Below are 11,243 nucleotides of genomic sequence, written 5' to 3' on the forward strand. Positions count from 1 at the left end.
TTCAATTGAAATACATGCAAATGCATTTTGTTGTAGGTAAAAAGATACCTCTGAGAATGTTAGTGAGTCAAAGTACAGTGGCTTTATTACAAAAGCTTTTGGGAGAGATCTGGCACCTTAACAGCAGACACCAAACTTCTCTCCGAATACAACAAAGTGTGGATATTTATACATTATAGTTCCCAGTACCAGTCACGACGCAAACACTGGTCTGATCACGAATCACATTGCATCTGGTAGCCTCTGGTCACAAATCAGTCTTTGGTTTCACAGCCCTTCCGGCGGCGTCGGCAGCTTTTCCCTTGAAGTAACTGGTGCGGTCGCGGCTGTCCCAGCGGGCGTCTTCCTTTCAAACAGCCGTTATCGCACTTTACCATCTGCAGCTGTTTCCTTTGTTTAACTAGCACACAAGCCTGCAGAAACAGGTAAGACTTGCAACATCTGCAAAATAACATTTACATTTGACTGTCCATCTTTATGAAAATGAAAGTTAAAGAATGAAAGACATGAACAAATAAGGAAAACATGAATAAATAATTTATATTGATGCCAGGAGCAGTTTAAGCCTGGGGAAATCAGCCATGAAGAAGGGCTATGTTTGTGATATATTCGAGGTACAAAATTCATGAACCCTTTCCCTTCTTCAATTTAAATCGCCGTTGCACCTGTTTTGGGCACGAATCCGATCGCCACCATTCCTGGGTTTTGGTAAAGTGGCCATCTGCGCGGATGCGGGCGCGGATCGCATTAATGGCCTCACACCCGACTGTACCACGTTTTCATGCCCAAACACGGGCGCGACGCAAAGGTAAAATGGGGCCCTGAATGTAGCAATGACCACACAATCCAGGCAATTGTCCAGGCAACGTAACACAAAGAGAGGGCACAGAACAGAGCCAAGACAGCAGAGAATATCTCAGGATAAACAGGGGCTTTGAAGATTCAACTCATTGTGAAGTGTTCATTAAAGGGAACACATCTCCAAGATTTTACCTGAGCATTTCTTTGGTACTTTGATATAATGGATATTGTCTACCTAAGTTGAAGAAAACTGATGGACTGTGTTCCCTATAACTTCAGTTTGAAGAAAGGAATTGTGCCACTATTTTTTGCAGCCTCAGCTGCTATTAAGCTGGTTTGTTTAAATTGTCGAGAAGCTCCAATAAATTAAAGTTTACAGAATTAGTTGAAATAAAAATTAAAGAAGTTTGAAAACTAAATATTGAGGATTTAGATAAAAGAGGGCTCACTAAGATTGCAGCTATCTGGAGGGGTTTTGATATGCGAAGTAGCTCAGAAGCAAACAGATATTTACTTAAATGGCGTGGCGAACAATAGATTTTCTTATTTTTGATATTAAATTTGCAGAAGAGATTAATTCAAAGTGGAGTCATAAGAAACATTTCCAACTTATATGCTGGAAACCTGGCTTTGAAGGCGAGTCATCGATATAGAACAAGATCAAAAGGGAAATATGATATATCAGTAGATGGGTGGCTCTGTACTGAGTGAAAAGTTGCAGAGGAGAAGGAAGTCAAACAGCTGGAAAACAGATACGACCGTGGCCATACCAAGCTGGAAAATGGAACTCTCCCACAAGGCAGAATGTTCTTATGGGTTATGGGGAGCGGGCGGCTAAGTGGAACTAAACCACTGTCAGATCAGCCATGATCTTATTGAATGGCAGGGCAGGCTCGAGGGGCTAGATGGCCTACTCCTGCTCCTATTTCTTATGTTCTTATGTTCTTAGAATTCTAGGCATGGAGCTGGTAATTTGAAAACCCCAGAGAAAAACAAACACTAAACCAAAGAAAGGCTTCCTAAACTGAAAGGTAGCTCGTGGGTGGTAACTATTTACTGCATTTATCTCATCGTGGTATATTGTATGGGATTGTTTTGCGACAAGGGACATTTCTCACAATTCAGGAACGTAAAGAGATGCTAATAGGGTTAATTCCAGAATATAGAGTGTCTGTGCATGTATGTGTGCGTGCGTGTGTGTGTATGTTTGTGTGTGTTTCTGTGTGAGAGTATTTGTGTGTGCGTGTGTATGTGTGCTTGTGTATGAGAGAGTTATTGCGTGTGTGTGTGTGTGTGTGTGAGAGAGGGAGTGTGTGTAATGATTATTGTAGTTAATTGTAACCTTGTATTGCATGGTGACTTTTCTTTGTGTGATTTTACATGCTGATAGAAATTCTTTCTTTTAAATGGTGACCACAAGACTTGACCCATTTCTTTAATGATTGGTAATCTTCTGTCACATTATACCAGCTTGAAAATCCATCCTCAACAAGAGGCACTCCAAGTTGCTCTGTCAGGTTCTGGGATACCCTCATATCTAAAATCACTGTGTTTCTTTAACAAAGTATCCCAAGTACATTGAGAAGTCAGGATGAAGGCAGGTGTGTTCTGTAAGAGGGTAGGATGGAGCTGGCAACATCATGAATAGGATTGTGTGTTTGGATAGCTCCCGGGGACAGATGGAAAGTCAGGGGCATCCAACAGTCAGTGAGGTGGATGAGTGGTCAGCTGGAGCATGCAGCATCACCGATTGGTATTCACACTAGCAGGGTGTGAAGTGCAATAAAGGTTTAGGAGCGCCTTCGGACAGGTGAGGTATAGTCATGAGGTCGGAAAGGTAGTTGGGCACATGGAAAGGTAGTAAGGGCTTGGGAGGGTAGCTGGGAGATAGGAGAAGCAATCTGGGGTTGGGAGGGCACTCAGGTTAGGTGTAGGTGTGTGTGTGTTTTGGAGGAGGTCGGGGGTAACTCTTACTCGGATTTGGGTGGTCTTGGCCTGGCATCTAGTCATGACTGGGCGGAGTTCATGACTGGGTGGGGTTAGGCAGGTGGCTAGATGCGCAGGGGTGTCTTGTGATGGGTTTAATGTGGTTGAGCATTCTATTGACCCAGGACTTGGATTTGGTTTCAATGTTTCTAACTTTTGGTCGGTAACCTGTTCTTGTAGGATGGTCAGAACCATCCAAAGCTCCAAATTAAATCTTCTTAATTAATTATTCTTCCCAATAATTGCCCATCGGGAGTTTAAACCTTTTGGGCAAAGCCCCCGGTGGCCTTTGTGTGGGGAATTCCGGGGGGAGGGAGACTGCAGAACATCTACCTCCCAGGATTGACCCTCCAGAGTTCAAAGGTTTTGGTCACGGTGAGTGTAATTCTTAATGCAGCCAGGATTGTTTACTACGCTGTTCTCGCCGCACCCTGAAAGCCACACTCAGTTCCATGCGCCACCACATGAAGACGCTCGACATCTCGGTCCAGCAACACCGTCTTACTCTCTATCAAAGCTGTCCCTGTCGGCAGTTTCATTTCATCCTCCACATCATTCGACGTCTTAACAAAAGACTTTTCCTGTTTCTTGCAGATGTTAAGGAATGCAAGCTTCAACAACTTATCAACAACACTGCCCATCCCAGGCCCTCCACCAGTCCCAATCCCTTGAACTCCATCTCTTCGAGCCCCAGCCCTTGCCGTGTCTTCACCATACCCATCCGACCTTGCCCTCTCTGAGTCTGAGTCTGCTGTTCTCAGCAAAGGACTCAGATTTGTACCCTGAGAACCCCACCTCAAGGAATTCCGGGCTCGACATGATGTTGAATTCTTCTTCCATCGCCTTTGTCTCCATGCCCACTTCTTTGGGCAGGAGTCCTCGCCCCGTTCCACAGATCCTTTCACGTGCCTCCAACAATCTGCCTCCAAATAGGTACCCCCACCAGGACAATTACCTGCCCTCGATCTTTTCATTGGGAACTGACTTCGGGACATTGGCCATCTCAATTTTTCTGCCCCCCTCATCCATTCCAACCTCTCTCCTTCTGAACTTTCCTTCGCTCCCTCAGGTCCAACCCTGACATTGTCATCAAATCTGCCAACAAAGACGGTGCTGTTGTCGTCTGGTGTACTGACCTCTACCTCGCCGCAGAGGCTGAGTGCCAACTCTCAGATATTTCCTCCTACCTCCCCCTGGACCATGATGACACCACTGAACATCAAGCCATTATGTCCAACACCGTCACTGACCTCATTTCCTCTGGATGCCTTCCCCCCACAGCTTCCAACCTCATAGTCTCCCAACCCCGGACAGCCCACTTCTACCTACTTCCCAAAATCCACAAAAAGAACTGTCCTGGTCGGACCATTGTGTCAGCATGCTCCTGACCCACTGAACTTATTTCCTCTTACCTTGACTCCATCCTCACTCCCCTGGTCCATTCCCTCTCCATCTACATCCGGGATTCCTCTGATGCCCTGCGTCATATTGACTGCTTCCAGTTCGCAGGCCCTAGCCGCCTCCTATTCACCATCGATGTGCAATCTCTCGACACCTCCATCCCACACCAGGACAGCCTGAGAGCTCTTCGCTTCATTCTTGAAAAGAGGCCTGAACAATTCCCATCCACCACCACTCCCCTCCGCCTGGCTGAAATCGTTCTATCTCTATCAAATTCTCCTTTCACTCATCCCATGTTCTCCAAATCAAAGGTGTAGCAATGGGTACCTGAATGGGTCCTAGCTACGCTTGTCTTTTTATGGGGTATGTGGAACATTCCTCGTTCCAGGCCTACATGGGTCCGCTCCCACAATTTCTTTACCAGTACATTGATGACTATTTTAGTGCCACTTCATGCTCTTGTCCTGACCTTGAAAAACTCATCAACTTTTCTTCCAGTTTCCACTCCTCCATCGCCTTCACCTGGTCCATCTCAGACACTTCCCTTCCCTTCCTTGAACTTTCTGTCTCCATTTCCATCAATAGACTATCTACCAATATCCGTCACAGGCCCACTGACTTCCACAGCTACCTGGACTACAGCTCTTCACACCCCACATCCTGTAAGGACTCCATCCCTTTCTCTCAGCTCCTTCGCCTCTATCGCATTTATTCTGATGATGCTGCTTTCCAAAGTGGTGCTTCTAATATGTGCTCCTTTTTCCTCAACTATGGATTCCCATCTACAGTTGTCGACAGGGCCCTCAACAGCGTGCAGTCCATCTCTCGCGCCATGACCCTCAGCCCCTCCCCTCTCTCCCAGAACAAGGATAGAGTCCACCTTGTTCTCACAGTTCACCCCTCCAGCCTCCGCACGCAAAGTATAATCCTCCGCCATTTTCGCCATCTCCAGCGTGATGCCACCACCAAACACATCTTCCCTTCACTCCCTCTGTCAGCATTCCGCAGAGACCGTTCCCTCCAGCAAACCTAGTCCACTCCTCCACTATACCCTCTTCCGTCACTCATGGCACCTTCCCATGCAATCGCAGAAGGTGTAACACCTGTCCCTTTACCTCTTCTATGCTCACCATCCAAGGTCCAAAACATTCACTCCAGGTTAAGCAGTGTTTCACTTGCACCTTTTTCAATTTGGTGTATGGCATTCGCTGCTCTCAATGTGGTCTCCTCTATATCGGAGAGACCAAGCGTAGACTGGGTGATCGCTTTGCTGAGCACCTTTGGTCTATGCATAATCAGGACCCTGACCTTGCTGTTGCTTGCCATTTTAACAAACGATCCTGCTCCCATGTCCACATGTCTGTCGTTGGCTTGCTGCAATGTTCCAGTGAAGCTCAACGAACACTGGAGGAACAGCATCTCATCTTCTAGCCAGGCACTTTGTACTTTACCCCACCTTGGCCCCCATTGTTTTCATTCTATTTTATTTATTTTTAAAATTGTTCTCTACCTTTTATTTCTTTGTTGTCTTTCTTCATTTTTCTCCGCCCCCCCCCCCCCCGCCACTCTTTCCCCCCACTTCACCCCCTTCCCTTACCTTTCCTTCCTCCCACTTCCCCTTTTCTACATTGTACCTCTGGCCCATTCCCCCCTCCCCCTCCCCCAATATCTTCATCTGGCACGGCTTACAACTTCTTTGCCATTTGGCCATTCACACCCTTTATTCTCTCTGTGGACAGCTATTAGCAGTCTTTTCCCCTGGTTTCTATGGCTATGACTCATCTTTCATTCCCTCCCCTGCAGTACAAATATCTCCTACTTTCTATGCCTTTTAGCTTTGACAAAGGTTCTTCTGCTCTCGAAACTTAAGTTCTTTTTTCTCCTTACAGATGCTGCCAGACCTGCTGAGATTTTCCAGCGTTTTCTCTTTTGGTTGTTTACTATGTGTTGTCCAATCACAGAATCACATCTAATGTTGGATACTATATTTTGACTTTGGAAAGGTGGAATATGATCAGTCCCGTTACTGTTGCGAACAGACGAAAGGAGGTGCTGTTTGATATAATCCACCAGTCATTGGGCATATGCCCTACATACCGAGCACTGCACCAGCACAGTATTCATGTATTACATTATTCACGTTTGCAATAAGCCAAGCATCTTTTTGGCTTGACAACATAATTTTGTTAGCAGTGCATGGCACTATTGCTCCTGATTTAATGCAATGGTTTTCTTCAACTGTTGCAGAGATTGTTCAGAGTAATGTGAGGTATGGAAGGCACTGCTCAGAACCGAAAATGGCAGCCTAAGACCCATTCACGAGTATTTGTTGTATGCAGAAAGAGAGCAATTTGATGTGAAAATAAGTGAGCGTGGGGAAAGGGAGAACAGGTGAGACTGAGAGGACAGTGCATGAGGGAGAGAGCATGAGGGAGCAAGCAAGTAGTAGAGTGAGAGAGGCGGAGAGCGTGAGAGTGCAGGAAAGCACAAAGGACTGTGAGGTAGAGAGAAAAAGAGAGACAGAGAATGAAAGGCGGCACGGTAGCACAGTGGTTAGCACTGCTGCTTCACAGCTCCAAGGTCCTGGGTTCGATTCCCGGCTCGGGTCACTGTCTGTGTGGAGTTTGCACATTCTCCTCGTGTCTGCGTGGGTTTCCTCCGGGTGCTCCGGTTTCCTCCCACAGTCCAAAGATGTGCGGGTTAGGTTGATTGGCCAGGTTAAAATTGCCCCTGAGATGCGTAGGTTAGAGGGATTAGCGGGTAAATATGTGGGGGTAGGGCTTGGGTGGGATTGTGGTTGGTGCAGACTCGATGGGCCGAATGGCCTCCTTCTGCACTGTAGGGTTTCTATGATTCAAGTGATTTGGAGGTGTGGAGAATGGGTGAGTTGAGAGCAGATGAATGTGAGTGGGAGAGAATGGCAGAGCTTGAGATGAGTAGACCAAGGGAATTGGATAAAATGGGGGAGAACAGTAGCTTGAGACAGTGAGAGAAAAAGCAAGCGAGAAGCCCGGAACACGAGGACGCGAGAGGGTGAGACACTCAGAGAGTGAGAGAGACTGAGGCAGTGAGTGAATGAGTGTGGGAGAGTGACTGTACTGAGTGTGAGGGCAGGATATTAAGAGAGCAAAGGAACAGGAACAACTGAGAGAGACTGAGACGTTGAGAGATTTAATGTGGGAGAGTGAGAGTGAGAACATGAACTGCACGCTGGACTGGGACAGTGAGAGCATGAAAGCTGGAGAGAGTGACAGACGGACAGAGAGAGAGAGAGAGAGAAAGAGAGAGCACTTAGGAGAGCAGGAGAGTGAAAGTTTAGAGCAATGAAAGAAAGTTGAATGCCAGAGAACAGGAGGGCGTTGGTAAAAAAAGGAGCATGAAAAAAGACATGGGTTTAGAAGAATGAATGTGACAGCAGTAAAGCAAGAGGGCAAGAGAGTGAAGTGAGAAATCGAGGAAGACCGCAGGAGAGATTTCGAGAAGTTTGAGAGATCACAAGAACAGGAGGGTCCAGAGAGGATGAGGCGATGATAGAGGGTGAGATAATGTTTTGAGGATGAGATAGCGATTAAGGTTGAGATAGTGATGGATGATGAGATAGCAATTGAGGGTGAGGTAGCAATTGCGGGCAAGTTAGTGAAAATGGATGAGGTGGCTTGAGCAAGTGAGTTAGTGATAGAGTGCCAGATAGTGAAAGAAGGCAAGACAGTGGTAAAGCATCAGATAGTGAGAGCGGATGACATAGCAATGGAGTGTGAGACAGAAAGAAAGAGTGAGAAAGTAAGTGAGGCTGTGATAGAAAGTGAGGGTGATAGAGTGTGAGATAGCAATAGAGGGCGAATTATTGAAAGATAGTGTGAGCGGATGAGAGAGCAAAAGAGGATGAGACAGTGAGAGAAGAGGTGGGGCTTGATAGTGAGAAAGGGCGAGATAGCAAAAGAGTACGAGTTAGTGAGAGAGGGCAAGATTGCAATAGAAAATATGATAGCGATGAAAGATGATTTAGCGAGAGTGGCTGAGATAGCAAATGAGTGCAAGTTCGTGGTAAAAGGCGAAATAGTGGTAGAGGGCAAGATAGCGATAGAGTGCGAGGTGGGAATAAAGGATGGGATAGTGATAGTGTGAGGTAATGATAGAGCGCGAGCTCGCAAAAGAGGGCAAGATAATGAAAGAGTGAGATAGCGATAGAGGGCCTATATAGCGATAGAGGGCCACATATAGAGTGTGGGCAAGAGAGTGGGAGAGGGCGAGATGGCAAGGAACTGTGAAATAAAGTAAGAGAGGACGAGATATCGGTAGATGGTGAAATAGTGATAGAGGGCGAGAGAGCAAGAGAGGCCAAGAGAGTGAGATAGTGAGAGAGCCCATGAGACGGTATAAAAGTGAGAGAGCATCAGAAAGTGTGAGAGAGCTTGAGTGGGCATCATAATGAGAGAGTGCTAGAGCACAAGCTAGTGTTAGTAGGAGAGGGTGAGACTGCAAGGAGATGGGAGAACACAAAACAATGTGCGATGGCAAGATAGCGAAAGGGTGAGAGTTTACAAGAGGAGAGAGCGGAACAGGAGAGGAAAATGACAAGTAACTGTAAAAGGACATGGTAAAGGAAGGTGAGAGAGCACAAAAAGACCAGCAATGTAATCGAAAGAATCTGAGAGGGCAGGTGGGCAAGGGACCATCTGAGAGCAATATGGTATGATAGCAGTACTATAAGATAGCAAAAGAGGGTGAGATAGAAAATTAATGATGGCAAAGTGGACAAGGGGGCACGGGTGTGCCAGAGAGTGCACAAGAGGAAGAGAATGCACAAGAGCAAGAAATCATGAGTGGACAAGGGAGGCAAGTGGGAATGAGAAGGCGAAAAGACAAGAGGGCATGAGTTGGCAAAAGAGCACAAATGGGCAAGAGAGCACAGGTACCAAGGGAGTGGGCAAGGGCAAGATAAAGTGAGTGGGCAAGGGAACATGTGTGAGCAAGAGAGCATGATTGAGCAAGAGAACGTGTTTGGGCAAGAGAGCGCGAGAATGCAAGGAAGCATAGGTGTCCAAGAGAATGCGAGTGGACAAAGGAGCATGAGTGGGCAACCGAGCATGTGTGGGCAAGAGAGGGTGAGAGGGCAAAAGAGCACAATTGAGCAAAAGAGCGTGAATGGGGAAGAGAGGGCCTCAATGCAAGAGAGTGCAAGTGGTCAAGACAGCACAAGTGGACAACAAAGTGTGAGTGGGCAAGAGAAGGCAATATCGCAAGAAAACTGAAATGGGCAACAGAATGTGAGTGGGGAAGGTAGCACGAGTGGGCAATGCAGCACGACAAGGAAAGAGAACGTGAATGGGGAAGAGATGGCAAGAGGGCGAGAGAGCATGAATAGGCAGGAGAGCACAGATGGGCAAGAGGGCACTAAAGGGCAAGAGAGCAGAAGTGGGAATGTGAGTGTGAGAAGGAAGGAGAGTGCAAGTGGGCAAGAGAGTGCGAGAGAGTAAGATAGCATGAGTGGACACGATAGTGCAAGATGGCAGGGCGGCGTGAGTGGGAAGGAGAGCATGAAATGGCAAGATAGTGCAAGTGGGAAAGGGAGTGTGAATTGGCAAGAGTACACAAGAGGGCACGAGATGGCAAGAGAGTGTGGGAGTGCAAGCGAACATCAGAGGGCAAAAGAGCATGAATAGATAAGGGGGTGAGAATGCAAGAGAGCACGAGTGGGCAAGGTAGGGTAAGATGGCAAGAAAGTATGAGTGAGAAAGTGGGCACAAGAGGGCAGAAAGGGCACAAGTGGATAGGAGAGCCTGGGTGCGCAACGGCGTGCGGAAGGGCAAGAGAATATGAGTGGGCAAGAGTGCATGAAATGGTAAGAGACGATGAGTTGGGAAGGTGAATGGGCACGAGAGATTGCGGGAGCATGAGAGCACAAGAGGGCATGAGAGCATAGGTGTGCAAGAGGGCTTTAGATGGCAATAGAGCGTGAGAGGGCAGGAGAATATGAGGAGACATGAGAGTGCAAGAGTATAGTGGAAAAAAGAGGGCAAGAGATCAAGTTGATGAGAGGGCGAGGGAATGAGAGGGCAAAAGTTGAGACAGCAAAGGGTTGAGCTGGTAAGGGTTTAGAGAAGGCAAGGCGTTGAGATGGGGAGAAAGCTAGATAGAGGTAGGGAGTGATATAGAGAAAGTGGGATAGTGAGATTTTGAGATAGAAAGAGGGCGAGATAACGGGCTAATTTCTTTACCCATCATCTTCAATTGGTGTTTTCTGGCTTCCGATCATTCTGCCAATGTAAACAATCTCTCCCAATCAACGTTGTTGAGGCGTCTCACCATTTTCAAAACTTCTACGCATTCTCCCCCGAATCAGAGAAATAATAGAAACCCTACAGTGCAGAAAGAGGCCATTCGACCCATCGAGTCTGCACCGACCACAATCCCACCCAGGCCCTACCCCCATATCCCTACATATTTACCCGCTAATCCCTCTAACCTACGTATTTCAGGACTCTCAGGGGCAATTTTTAGCATAGCCAATCAACCTAACCCGCACATCTTTGGACTGTGGGAGGAAACTGGAGCACCCGGAGGAAACCCACGCAGACAAGAGGAGAATGTGCAAACTCCACACAGACAGTGACCCAAGCCAGGAATCGAACCCAGGTCCCTGGAGCTGTGAAGCAGCAGTGCTAACCACTGTGCTACCGTGCCGCCCCTTTGGTCGGTGTCGTTACAAGCTTGAGGGATTTGGAGGCCAATGGGTGTTTGGAATGGCCTCACTCGGCAGAGCAGGAGTAAAAGAACCACAGCTTGCTTACAGAAACGGTAAGATCCCTGAATTCTGCTTCTTTTGGACCGACCAATCAACCCCAGCATGACTTGATACTGAGTGCCCTGTTGATAAGACGAAGCGTCAGATCAAGGCCAAGATGAGATCAATGCACTTTCTTGACAGCTTGGATCTTGTTTGTCTCCCTTATGGGGTGTCTATATACGCTGCAAGAAAGGATGTCCCGAGGCATGGTACATTGGGGAAACTATGCAGACGCTCCGACAACGGATGAATGAACACCGCTCGACAA

The sequence above is a fragment of the Mustelus asterias genome, chromosome 20, assembly GCF_964213995.1.
Source record: "Mustelus asterias chromosome 20, sMusAst1.hap1.1, whole genome shotgun sequence".
In the NCBI taxonomy this organism is placed as follows: domain Eukaryota; kingdom Metazoa; phylum Chordata; class Chondrichthyes; order Carcharhiniformes; family Triakidae; genus Mustelus; species Mustelus asterias.